Below are 14,259 nucleotides of genomic sequence, written 5' to 3'. Positions count from 1 at the left end.
ACCTCGGAACTCATGACTGCCTTTGGCTTTTGCGAAGAGTTCTGAATAGAACTCATCGTAAAGCGCTACCTGACTATCTCCTGGCTGTCGATATACACAAAGCCTTTGACATTGTTGATCATGAGGTTATCCTGGAGGAACTCGCCAAACGCTTTCTTAGTACACATGCCCAAATCTGGATCCGCCATTCAGCTACAAGGTAAAGCTCCGGGATGGGTGCCCAAAATCTAGTACTTGGATAGGGGTGTACTTCAGGGCTCCATTCTCGGACCCATAATGTTCAACTTGGCCACGAGACGCGTCGCCGAGAATCTGAAACTCGGCACAAGCGCCAGATTCGCTATATATGCCGATGATATTACCGTCTGGACTGAGGCAGCGGATTACGTAAGCAAATATTCTATGCAGACTGAACTTCAGGCGGCCCTTCTTTGTCTTGAAGATACACTAACCAAAATTGGCCTCGAACTCGCACCACATAAAACAGAATTCATTAGTATCGACGGAAAACATAAAACCAACCCCAGCATGCAGATTCATCTTCACAATGGAGGCAACACCATTGTGGTTGTCTCGAAGGTGGAAGGAGGATTAAGGAAATGCTATCCTCAAGTACAATCCTCCAGATGTTCGATCCGTCACTTCCAGTAATTGTGTTGACCGGCGCGTCTTATTGTGGACTGGGAGCAGTCCTGCCACAGAAAAGTGGTAACGAGCTCCGCATAGTCGCTTTCGCACCTCGTACACTGTCGCCTGCAAAGAGGAAATATCCGGCCGGTGAACGGGAAGCACTAGCATGTATTTGGGCGTGTGAGCGATGGCACACATACCTTTGGGGTCGTTATTTCACTATTCGAACAGACCACCAAGCACTACTGTCCTTACTGTCGTCCCAAGGACATGGAAGACGCCCACTACGAATTGCACGCTGGAGTGCACGACTGCTTTGCTACAATTTCACTGTTGAATACCGCAAGGGGTCCACAAACACTGTAGCAGATGCACTTTCTCGGCTGCGAGCACGTACCTCAGAGGCAGAGATTGCTAAGGAGGAAGAAATCGTCTCGTTCATTGAGCCAGCCTGTGTGACAAAGAGAAGGTCAGGCACGCCGCCCTCCACGACGGTTGCCTGGAAACCGTCAAGGCATTCGTACTGAATTTCTGTCCGCCAAAGAAGTCCATACTAGAAGAGGCGAAGCCATTCTAGCCTATTCGGGAAGAACTGTCCGTTGTTGACAAAACTTACTACTGTGGGTAAAGCGCCTCTTTGTTGCCACCTCCCTCACGGCTCAGATCATCAGTACCGCGCACGAGACACATCCGGGTATCATGAACACGAAGGCGCGACTGCGTGAGCTGTTCTGGTGGTCACGAATGGATCGGCAAGTGAAAATGGCAATAAAAAAAACTGCCACATCTGCCTGGATGCAGATAAGTGAGCCAAACCATCACCAGCACGGTTGCAACCTGTTCAATGGCGTGAGCAACCGTGGCTGAAGCTTGGCCTAGACATTGTTGGTCCTTTGGCGCATGCAGCTTACAACAGCAGATTTGCCACAACACTTGTTGACTACCATTCTAAATGGACAGAAGTAAACTTTTGCAGCGAAGTGTCTACAAGACTCTTATAAGATTTTTTAATAGTGTTTTTGCCCGTGAATGGTATCCAGGAGATATAGTTTGTGACAATGAACCTCAGTTCACATTGCACGAATTCATTACCTTCATGCAAAGCAGAAGCATCCGTCTTTCGCATTCGTCGGTGTACTATCCCCACGCGAATTGGCAAATAGAGCGATTCCATCGCACACTGAAAAACTTTCTTCAAGTTGCACTCCTCGAACGACAACCACTCCGGCAAGCAGTCACAGAGTACCTTGCCGTTTATCGATGTACTCCGCACACACAGGGGTCGCCCCAGCAGTTCTGCTACATGGTACAATGCCCCGAAACAGGCTGGATGTTCTGGGCTTTTCAGCACCAGGATTTGCGGAAGACCCAGCCAAGGACTTGGCGCGACTCCGTCAGAGTCCGGCGTCAGCAGCAGAGCAGCAAATGCTACACGGACAAAAGGAGAGCTGCCAAGAAGACTAAGATAGCCGTAGGCGATTTTATCCGTGTCAGGAAACCACCACGCCGGTTCAAGGGAGACTGCGCTTTTTCTCCACCGACACAGGTGATCGAGAGGAGGGGACCAGCTTCTTTCAGACTTGGAGATGGGCGTACACGGAACGCCTCCAAGCTTTCCAGGGTTCCGCAGCCCCGGTATCCTGGCATGCTGCCTCCTGTCACGCCGCAGCCCCGGTCTCCTGGTGTGCTGCCTCTTGCCACACCACAACCCCGGTCTCTTGGCGTGCTGCTTCCGGCAACACCGCAATCACGGTCTCCTGGCATACTGCAGCCTGCTGAGCTGCAGCCGCCTTCCCCGAAGACGCATGCGCGGTCTCCTGGCGTACTGCAGCAGCAGCCTACGAGCCTTTCACCAGCGCCAACAGTGCGGCGTTCAAAGCGAGAGCGCCGGCCACTGCCCTGGCTCCAAGATTACCAGACCCATTAGTTGGGACTGACATGTACATATCTGTAAATATGTAAATACGTGTATATAAGTACGTGTGCATGTCTTGGGGTTTTTCTACTAATACCTAACAATTAATCACTAAAAATAAGGGGGGGAGTATGTTATATTCAGTTTCGTTTTCGGTTTGAATTCTTTATTCCTTAGGGGGCGTTTCTGTTTTCGTTATATATTTGTGTGTATGTGTGAATAAACGGGTGTGTTCGTTCGGGTGACTTGACTCTGCTTCCACATTCGAAAGCGTCAAAAAGGCATTTGTTGTGCAGTTTCAGGCCTCCGTTTTTGATATTTTGCAGCACGGTCTTGTGCTCTTCTGCGGTTTTGCCAAAAATGATCACATCATCGATGTAGAACAACACTCCAGGGCAATGGTCGAGGATTGTAGCCATCATCTTCTGAAATGCCACTCGGGCAGAAGCCAACCCGAAGAAAATTCTTTTCAAGCGGAAAGGACCGTCTTGAGTGATGAATGCTGTCAGGGTGCAAAAGAACCTGATGGTAAGCAAAAGCGAAGTCAAGTTTTGTGAAGTGTGCAGGGCCTACCGAAGTGTGAAGCAGTTCCTCGGTATGCGGCAATGGGAAACTGTCTGGAACAATAGCTTTGTTCGGCTCACGAAATGCTACACATATCCTGATGATACCATCTTTCTTGTCAACAACAACAATAGGAGACACCCATTCAGAAGCATCGATGCTCTCGATGATGTCAAGGCTCAGTAACCTCTGAAGTTCCTTTGATACTGGTGACTGGAGAGAATATGGCAGACGGCGAAGCTTGGAAGCTACAGGCTGCACGTCTTGCCATGTCCTGATGCGATGGATGAACTCCTTAGCGAATCCCATTTCAGGACTGAAAAGCGAACTGAACTCATGTGCTTAGGCTGGCGGCAGATCTTTGTTGCGGGGCTGTTCGTTTGACGGTGTGGAAATGGAACGAGATAGCGGGTCACTGACAGTCGGCAGCTGATCAACAGACGTGTGCAAGCATTCAAGAGCAGAACCCTCAATGCGACGATCCAAGGCTGGAATGCCGAAAAGACCGATCAGACAAGTTCCTCGGCGAACAACATAAGAACGCAGTGAAGCTGTGCGGCCTTTAAACAGAACGTCTGCCTGGAAACAACCTGGCCGTTGAGAGTAGTCAACCAGAGTGGCATATGCGAAGCAGGCAAGAGCGGAATGCTCTGTAAATATCGACTGTATTCTTGTTTCGACAGGATTGAAACAGACAACTCCGAATCGACAAGAAATGCTAAAGTGCCATTCGCGCTTGCACTTGAATATGAATTCCGCTACGTGCGGAACGTTGTAAAGTCAAATATTGCTCAGCACTGCTACATGACGAAACATGAAGCTCAAGTTCACGGACTCGGTCTTGCATTTGAGTTCATTTGTGGTTGCATACTTTTTGAAAGTGGCCCTTGAGACCACAAAATGAACAAGTCTTCCCATGCGCTGGGCACTGCGGCGCTGACACAAAGATTGGTAAAGAGCGGACACTCCCATAGGGCCCAGCAGCCCATTTGACTGTAGCGCACCAAGCGGTCGGTGGCAAGTACTTCCGGTCTTGCTGAAAGGCGCGAGATTTGAATGCTAGCATGCGCAGCGCCCTTCCCTACCCTTTTGGCGCATTATATTGCTTTTACATAGTCTTCTAGAGTTTCTAATTATTTTCAGCATGCATAACAACATGATAAATAGATTCCCAGTTCTCTAAACTGACCAACGCAGCTACGCCACAGCCTTAGCAAAACAATATTGCAGAAAAGACGAAAAGTGGTTTCTGAAATGAAACTTTATTTTGGTGCATATAAAGCACATAAGAGATGCAACAGATGTAGACGGATGCATTGACAAAACTTAGTATACATTAGGCGATGTACACAGTGCAGAAAAATAAAAATACGCAAGGCGACAAACAGCACTTAGGTAGAGACAAAAAATAGCATAACGTCGATTTCCGAATTACGGCAAATGATATATAACAAAACAGGCATTATACATACACTACAGAGTCCCACTCGCGGCTTCCTTAGCAAGGGTAACTTGTATTGTTTAGGACAGAGAGGAATACTGCTGCTTGGGGGAAAGCGGGAAAGCCACACCGTTCACTCGTCGCTTCTGCCGTGCTTCGGTTGCTGTCCGTGGGTACATGCAGTGCTGTTGGAAAAGGAATGAACCTGATGCAGAAAGTTGCAATGAAATGTAAGGCCACTGCACCGCGCACACGCCTGTGCATGTGGATGCGTACTGAAGATTTGGTGAGCAGCAACAGGTATGGTCCCGAACAGGAAAGCTGTCATTCGTAAAATTGGTAAAAAAGCTACTCTTGTAACTTACAGGTCAGGAAATGAAGGCTAACCGAACTCTCTGAAAATGCATTTCTACAGTGAGTGAAATATTAGCCACAAAACTAACAATATTCCTGAAAAACTGAACAGCTGAAGCAATGAAGCTTGTAGCATAATAAAACATTTCTCACTTTACGTTGTCCCGTTAAATGCAACGCGACACCACGCACAACTAGCCGTTCGCTAAACCGCGGCCTGGCCTCACCGCAGTCGGCGAGCACGCCATGTTGGCTTGCCCTTCATACGCGACATTGAGAAGCGCAGACCACCGTGCTGAGCTAAACTGCCCGAAATGCCTCGCAGTTTGACAAGAATGAAACATTTCTCACCTTGCAGTTGCCCTGCTAAACGCGACACCACGCAAAACTAGCCGTTCGCAAAACCGCCACACGCCATGTCACGTCACCGCGGCCAGCATGCCTTGTCATGCCTGTTAGCTTGCCCTTCACGCGCGACTTTGTGAAGCGCCGTCGCCACCGTACTGAGCTAAACAGCCTGAAATACTGCGCAGTTTTACAAGAAAGTCAAGAATGCAACATTTCTCACCTTACCGTCGCCCTGTTAAACGCGGCAATTAGGAAAACTAGCCGTTCAGCAAACCGCGTCAGTCTGGCGGTCCCGACTGGCTAATACGCCTTGTTGGCGCAACGGCGTGCCTTGGTGCCTTCACATGCCACTTTTTCCAGCACGCTGAGATAAACTGTTTGAAATGCAGCTCAGTTTCGCAAGAACACAACATATTCAACCAAGCCGCGGTTGTAAACTGCCGGAGCATCACGAACTGCGCCTTAACTTCTGTATGCCTGAACTGCCGGCGCGCCCGTTCACGAGCTGCGAAACTTAATTGGCACAGCCCGGCATGGTCATGGTAAACTGCTTCAAATGCAGCTTAGTTCAGAAAAAAACATTGCTCACCTTCGTTCCAAAGCGCAGTCGTGGCGGTCGGAAAAATACTCTGTGACACACCTGTCCTCCAACTGTCAGAGATTGACTTCGCTAAGGTCGAACGCCCTCATCGCGCAAAACTACGCACTATTACCGGTCTGCCTAAGCACACTCCTATAGCCGAACTTCAGCGTTTGGCCGCTCTTCCACCGCTCACTACCAACGTTTCCGAGTCACAGACGCGTCATCGAATACGTCTAGAGAGCACTGTCCAAAGGCGTCGCCTGCAGGCCTGGGATGAACAGCGTAACGACCAAATATCAGCCCTATATACATTTCTTCTCCCTTCGGAGATGCCAGTAGTCACACGCCTCCATCGCCGACCTATAAACCGCGATTTTGTCATTCCCCGGGAGATTCTCACTGCCCATCACCGACAACAGCGAATCCCTGATACGACTAACATATACACCAACGTATCGATTACAAACGAATTCGCATCTATGGACTGGGTATGCGATGACAACCCTTCCTTTTCAGGCGCTTGTGGCTGCCACCTGCCTCAAGTTACCCCTCTTCATGCTGAACTCCTCGCGATTTGGGAGCCTTGTCAGGAGTGCCTTGCACCGGACCTGGTTCAATACGTATTTGTACTGATTCCTATGAAGCTTACAAGGAAATCGCTACTGCCGGTTCACAAGATGCAGCTGCTACGGCCATACAGCGCCTCCTTAAACGCCACCAACTCGCGACCATAATTGTCGTTGTTCAATGGACCCCAGGACACTCGGACGAATCAGGGGGCAATGCGGCGGCCCACGCCACGGCTGCCTTGGCAGGTAGGATGTCCACATTTACTTCCCCACCCCCCTTGCTGCATTCTTACTTCGCCCTTGGGAGGGCAACACACCCCTTCTGTTGCCCTTATGCACTATACTCGGACCAGTCTTTGAAGCCTCAGTCAGCATCACATGCAGGTGGCCACACCAGACCAAGCTTTTACGCGAAAAACCCGCCTCACCCGAAGTCAAGAAGTCTTTTTGAATAAGGTCATCGCCCATGCGGCTTACAAACCACGTATTATGGCCCGCTGGCGTCAGTTTACAGAGGTAATGATTACGTGCCCCCACTGTACGACTGTAACGCGCGCCGGCCTATCTCATCAACTCTGGGATTGCCCTGCTTTTTCTGCTGGACGCTCCGAGATCAAACCCTACCGCCTGAACTACCGTTTCCTTCTAGAAATTGATGCTAACACACAAGTATTTGCCAAGTATGGGTCGCTTAGTGGCCTGGTTAGAGCAATATGATTTGAGTGGCGATTCAAAAAGGACATTCAATCAATCAATCTTCAGAAATATGAGAAATTTTTTTGCGTGCGCTCTGTTTCAAAATGTAGTATTTAAACAAGAAAAATGTTAAATTTGTTAATTCGTACCCAACAATATTTGCCTAAAGGTCTTGTGCTAACTTATATGCGGTGTTGAAATCTGCCAGAAACACAAACCTGATGCCTTTTCATAATCTTCATGTGATGCTCTTCAACACATTAAACCAGCGTTCTTGATGGGGCTCAGCAAGGAGACATGGAGGTGAATGAGATTACGAGCAACTGACTCCGAACGCGCTTGTTCGACGTTGCTGTCGGTTTCAGTTTGGGACATTTATCGTCACCATGCGTGAATTCTCATAAAACACTTTTTCTACACACAAATCTTTCATTCTTTAAATGCGATTGCTTTCTGGAGCAAATAAAAGCAGGCAGAAATAGTAGATTTGGCTTTGACAACACAATATGATATCTTGTGTCTTCAGGAAATAATTTGATTGCTTTTTAGGGTGTATTGGTCTACAGCGCGCATTCATTTGGAGTGCTTCTTTTCGTTCGCCACTTTGCCCTCTAGTGGCATTGGAATCGTGGTGCTACACACATCCCTTGGACGAGTGCTACCGTTCGATTGTTCACTTCCGGCTGTGAGATTGTACATTCTGTGCATGTATGCGCCAGTGGATGCATACGTTATGAATACCCTCTTTAAAGGGTGGGGATGTTTATTTCCTGGATGGCCGTCACGTTAAAATAGTGGATGAATTTATTTTTGTGTGATAGACACACACGTAGATGTTCGAGGCTTTAAATCGTCTTCCGGAGACCGACTTGCAACGCACGTGAACTGCAACGTATGGTTGCGCATATTGAGCTTCTTGGTCCTCAACAACTCGCGCATGGGACACGTTTCTGGTGGATATGGCGTCTTGGTCCAGCAGGCTGGACCACGCGTATGTGCCGCTGTCCTTTTCTACATGTGTGAAGGTTTTAATACGTTGGCTCTGCCTCAGACGTCTATTCACACTTTTGACAACTGGCCAGTCATGCTCACTCATTCCATTCTTAGAGCTGGCTCATTTCGTCTGTGGCGTTTTGATGTGGGCGTAATACATGATTCGCGTTCGCCTGAGAGCTTGCCGCGAACTTTCAGCGCCTCGCTATAGTTAAAGTGCTCAAAGTGAGTGGGATGCGCTTAAATCAATTTGGCGCATGCTCAGTTAAGTAAACCTTCACGTACTACGGCGTCGCGGTTGCAGGAAAATACGGCTACGAAGCTCCACATTGCGCACCGGGCGGTTTGGCATTTCCCTGTGATGCCTGCCTGATGTGACGAGTTACATAGCCGCTATCACTGCCTTATTGGAACATCGTCCCTTCCTGCGGCTGCCTGGCGTGGGAGATGTGGTCCATCTGCATATCCCGAGGTACTTCGATTTGTGTGGAGAACTTATATTCATAGCTCAGCGTTGAGGGGTGCGCTCCCCTCTGCGTCCCATCAGACTTTTTACTGTACGCGTTTCTTGGAAAACCTAAAAGGCATGGAGCCTTCAGATACCAGAATTGATATAGTCGCTGCATAGACGCATCCAGTGCTAGCTGGTTTGCCGCCGGAGAGCCCTGAGATGCATGATGTGCTTTGTGCACTTCCCACTTTAGAACAGGTCAAGACAGCCTTAGAGTAAGTGAAACGCGGGTCAGCGGTTGGGCCTGCTGTGTTGCCTGTAGAATTTTATTTAGATTTCTGTGACGTTCTCAGTCCGGTACTGACGAACGTTCTTCGCCAGGCATTTGAACGTTTAGATTTTCCCGCCAGTTTTCGGAGAGGGCGAATAATTTTGATCGCAAAGCGTGACCCTGGCTCATCTCGTCCAAAAGACTGGAAGTCGATCACGCTGATAAAGGTGTACTACAAGGCTCTTGCAGCAATTGGGGTTCGACGCTGAGAGATGGCCTGCGTCATTGGTTGCCATCAGGTAAGCTTTGTTCGCGACAGAGAAATATATAGTTGTCGTATATCACTCGTGACTTTATTTATTACACAAAGCGGCGCTTAGCTGGTGTTATCCATGTTTCTTTAAATCAAGCAAAAAGTTGTCATCAGCTAGAACATGGCTACATATTCGGAGTTCTCGATGATTTTCAGTTGCTGCCATATTTCATGTTTAATTAAAGGCATGTATGATGGCATTCAAATGACACTTGCGATGAATGGGTGGGAAAGGGACTTCCTGTGACTCGCGGTGTCCAAAACGGTTGTCCCCTCTCGCCTCTTTTGTTTGCTCTCACGTTGGGGCCCTATTTTATGGCGATTATTACAGACCACAGCGTCCGTGGCCGCCCTCTCCCAGGTTGTCAGACGCTGCGAGTAACTACTTACGCGGATGACATTACGCTGTATCTGTGAGATGATTCGAGTCTGCAGTGCTGCTTTCATCTTTTTGAAAGATACGGCAATGTGCCTCGGCCTGCTCTCAAGTTCGGTAAAAGTATACATATTTTAATTGCCAGGCCAGAACCACGCCTCAGTGGTGTCCTACATATTACGAATAACTACACAATTCATAGCCTTGCGCGGGATAGCATCTTCGGTATAGATTTCCGTTTTAAACGATATGCGCTGCAAGGTGGCTTCGCAAGCTTCCTGGTGTGGGGGGCGGAACCAGTGTTGAAATTGAGGCCCATGCTCAAGACACGCATTTTCGCCCTGCTCGATTGGTAGGGCTGCAGGTTCCGCACAAACGCCTTCAGTGCATCGGAAGAACCCTCTCCCAGGCAGAGCCTCAACCTCTCCAACTTGTTCTCGTGAGCACGTTCAGCTTGCCGGGAATGAAGGTCAGCTTGGAAGTTTGCATGCTGTTGTATACTAGATATTTCTTCCAGGTAGTTGAATTGTAACCGTCGTCTTGCAAAAAATACATCATTTTCTAGCTTTCTGATTTCGTCTCTGCATCCAGGATCCTGGCATGGAGGAGCTGTTCGGCTTTTGAGACGACACAAGCCAAACCTGGTGCAAACCGGCCGATGCAGTAGTAAGGTACGGGGAATCAAGCCTTGAGCTTGGCGGGCGAGGTTGAACTTGAGGTGCCCCTTGAATGTAGCGATCTGGGTTGTCAACGAAATGTAGTGTCGTGTCTCAGCTAGTGATGATATGCTGGCCGTACGCTTGGCGAATATGCTTGAAGTCTAGTGTCTGACGGAAGGCGGCTTTGTCGGGATGATACATGACGAAGGTTAGACTGCGCCGAACAAAGAAAAGAATGGGATGATGTCTCGGCTCCCCCACGGGATCCTTGTGTGGCAGATTCGCGTTGAAATCAGCAAGCAGAAGGAAGACGACAATTGGAAGCGAGAGCGCGCGAGATAAAGACTGAGTGCCAAATTGGCAGATGGATAAACGTAAGGAAAGCTGGGAGTAGTCGGTAACCGCGAGGACTCATTAATTACATTTGCCATCGTTACAAGCGAGATTAAGAGAAATTTTGGGGACGAACCTACGAGGAAGAACCGCGCTGAACAGACTGCTTCACCGGGTGCAAGTACCAGGAGAAACGTGTACTACATACACCGAAGCCATTTTAAAGTTATGCTACTTGGTCAATCCCACTATGCTTGAAGAAGACAAAGTCGGTCAGCTCCTGAAAGGAATAGCGGAAGACGTTTAATATTTTTTTTATTAGCAAAGAGAGCCGGAGCACCGCCGCTGATGTTATAAAGCATTGTAGAACATTTGAGGCTCTCAAGCTGCGACGAATTACACCTAAGTTTGGAAGACTGGCCAATGTCACCTCTGTAGCAAGTGTTGAAGCCTGTCCTTCAATTTCAATAGTTTATATGATACGAGAGATTGTACGCGAGGAATTATAATGATCCTGGGACACCACCTGTGGCGAAGAATATGTGCGGCAGAGTTGTGCACCGCAGGCAAATGTCGCCGCCCTGTGTACTCCGTGGGTTAATCATAGCGGCGTTCGCATATGGACGATCGGCGCAGCTCTACTCACCGTTAGGACCCCCAGCTGACGGAAAGGAGGCCCGTCTATTTTGTAAACGTGGTTCGCAAGCAGCAAGAGCTTCGCTACAACCAACGTCGCGACTTTGTTAGTGAGGACTCTTAAGCTGATCGCTGGCGCCCTCAACCTGCGCGGTTACCGACTACTCCCAGCTTTCCTTACGTTTATCCATGTGGCATTGTGTGGCATTGCGCGGCATATTGCTAGATAGTGCGGCCACCGTTTTCCAACTGTGCAAGACTACCAACTCCCCGCGAACGTTTACGGACGGCTGCGCACCGAACAGCAGCGATCCCCGACTATGTCCACTTGGGACTAATACCCTTCGACATATTTGTGGAATTCATCTCCTGCATCTGATCGTAGTGTGACGCCAACTCCCCAGCGCCAGCACATGTCACCTTCCCCTCGACGTCGTTCTTCCCCTCCGCCTCAGGGAAACTAGGAGGCGCAGCCGATCGAGGTGAGCCCGCCGGCGAGTTAATAACGTCCATACCTCTACCTGTGTTCATGTTAAATAACAAATTGGAAATGTTTAATGATGGTGTGAAAACAATAACTCTTGTGGACACTCGTGCTACCCTGTCTGTTGTGAGTTTGAGTTTTAAGAACCGTTTACGTAGGAAGGTAATGTTCGGTGGTTAACCTCATCCTCTTGGTGCGTGTGCTTCGGATATTGTTACTGGCGGCCTCAAGTTCAGAGTAGCATTTGCAGTGCTGCTTCGATAAACGCATAATTTGATTTTTGCGATTGATTCTCTGCAAGAGTGTGGTGCAATTTTAGACTGCTTAGACTGGGAGCTCCTTCAACGACCCTTCCTGGAGTTTGCGAAAGGAACGTCAACGATACTCCAGGAAGATGCCAGGAGCTCCGCATCGAACCCCACTGGACAAAGAGAAGAGGGCGACATCTAGACACCATGGAACGCATTAGAAGGAAACGCGATATCCAAATAGCTTTTCTGACGCGGCTGTTAATTAAGGCAAGATAACTTTTGAATTTAAAAGCAGTAAATGGTCTCGCGGTAAAGCGTATTCAATAAAGACTAGAAGCATGTAATGACGGCTTACGCTTATTGAACAAGAAGCTGCACGCTTTTAAAGGCGACGCTTGTGCAGAAGACGCCCCAGCTGCACTAGAGTATGAGAAAGCTACCGCGCAGACAATGACGCTTCTCGTTCACCACATCGAGACCATTCAGGCGCCGGTTCATGCTGCCGACAGCTTTCGTTCTACAAAGACAGCAGTTTTACCGGACAACTTAGTCGAATCACCTTAGAACCTAATCGTTGATTCTGTCACTGAGCTTAAATATGAACTAATCCAAAGTTCCACCGGGTCACATCAATGCCTGACGTCTACTTTTGCCGAGTCAGCTCCAAAGGCATTATTGCATGAACCTGACATTGCTCAGAGTCATGGACAAGAATATTAACTTTTAGTGTGCCCAGAGCGATGCCGTGAGTGACCTACGAGTGGCTGCAGTACTGTGGAATACACCTTGAGTAGAAGCGCATGGCAAAAAAGGGCTGATTCACGTAGAATTGTACAATAGTAATGAAAACATCGAATATATTACACGCATCCAAAGGCGAACAGAGAATTGTAGGCCCCAGGTCACTCGGACCAATCAGAGGGCAATGCGGCGGCTGCCAAGGCCGCGGCTGCCTTGGCAGGTGTGAGGTCCACATTTACTTCCCCGCCCCCCTTGCTTCATCCTTACTCGACCTTGAGCGGGCAACGCACCCCTTCTCTTGCCCTTATGCACTATACTCGGACCAGTCTTCGTAGCCTCAGTCCACATCGCATGCAGGTGGCCACACCAGACCCACCTTTTACGCGAAAAACCCGCCACACCCGAAGTCAAGAAGTCTTTGAATGAGCGCATCGCCCATGCGGCTTACACGCCACGTATTATGGCCAGCTGGGGTAGGTATACAGAGGAAATGATTACGTGCCCCCACTGTACGACCCTAACGCGCGGCGGCATATCTCATCTACTCTGGGATTACCCTGCTTTTTCTGCTGGACGCTCCGAGATCAAACCCTACCGCCTAAACTACCTTTCCCTTCTAGAAACAGATGCTAACACACAGATATTTGCCGAGTATGGCTCGCTTAGTGGACTGGTTAGAGCAATATGATTTGAGTGACGACCGAAACAATGAAAATTCTGTCTACTCCATTTTACCCCTATCCATGGCCATGAGCCTTCCCATTCAATAAAGGACATTCAATCAATGAATCTTCAGAAATATGAGAAATTTTTTTGCGTCCGCGCTTGTTTGAAATGTGGTATTTAAACAAAAAAAAATGTTAAATTTGTTACTTCGTACACAACAATATTTGCCTAAAGGTCGTGTGCTGACTTATATATGCGGCGTTGAAATCTGTCAGAAAGACAAACCTGAAGCCATTTCATATTTTTCATGTGATGCCCTTCACTGATGGGGCTCAACAAGGAGGCATGGAGGTAACTGAGATTACGAGCAACTGGCTCCAAACGCTATTTTGCGGTTATGTTATTGGTTCAGTTTGGGACATTTATTGCGACAATGCGTAAAGTCTCATAAAACGTTTTCTACACACAAATCGTTATTCCTTTAAATGCCCATGCTTTCCGGAGCAAATGAAAGCGGGTAGAAATATAGATTTGGCTTTCAGGACACAACTTGATATCTTGTGTCTTCAGAAAGCAACTTTTACTACTTTTTAGGATGTATTGGTCTACAGCGCGAGTTTCATTTCGAGGGCTTCTTTTCGCTCGCCACTTTGCCCTCTAGTGGCATAGGAATCGTGGTGCTAAACACATTCCTTGCACAAGTGCTAGCATTGGATTGTTTATTTCTGGCTTTGAGATTACACACCGTCTGCATTTATGTGCCAGTGGATGCATACGTAAGGAATTCCCTTTCGAAAGGGTGGGGATGTTTATTTTCCGGATCACCGTCAGGTTAAAACAGTGGATGAATTTATTTTGTGTGATAGACACACTCGTAGATGTTCGAGGCTTTAAATCGTCTTCCGGAGACCGACTTGCAACGCAAGTGAAGTGCAACGTATGGTTGCGCATATCGAGCTTCTTGGGCCTCAACAACTCGCGCATG

General features: G+C 48.4%; 1 pseudogene; it reads left to right on the top strand.

Moving 5' to 3' along the window:
• Positions 1–3,040: 3,040 nt before the first annotated feature.
• Positions 3,041–14,259, top strand: part of LOC146180507 (uncharacterized) — a 70,743-nt pseudogene continuing 59,524 nt past the window's right edge.

The sequence above is a fragment of the Amblyomma maculatum genome, chromosome 8 (genome assembly GCF_055883805.1).
Source record: "Amblyomma maculatum isolate TAMU_Amacu chromosome 8, ASM5588380v1, whole genome shotgun sequence".
Classification (NCBI taxonomy): domain Eukaryota; kingdom Metazoa; phylum Arthropoda; class Arachnida; order Ixodida; family Ixodidae; genus Amblyomma; species Amblyomma maculatum.
Note: the sequence above shows the minus strand (reverse complement) of the source record. Positions and strands in the feature narration are given on the sequence as shown.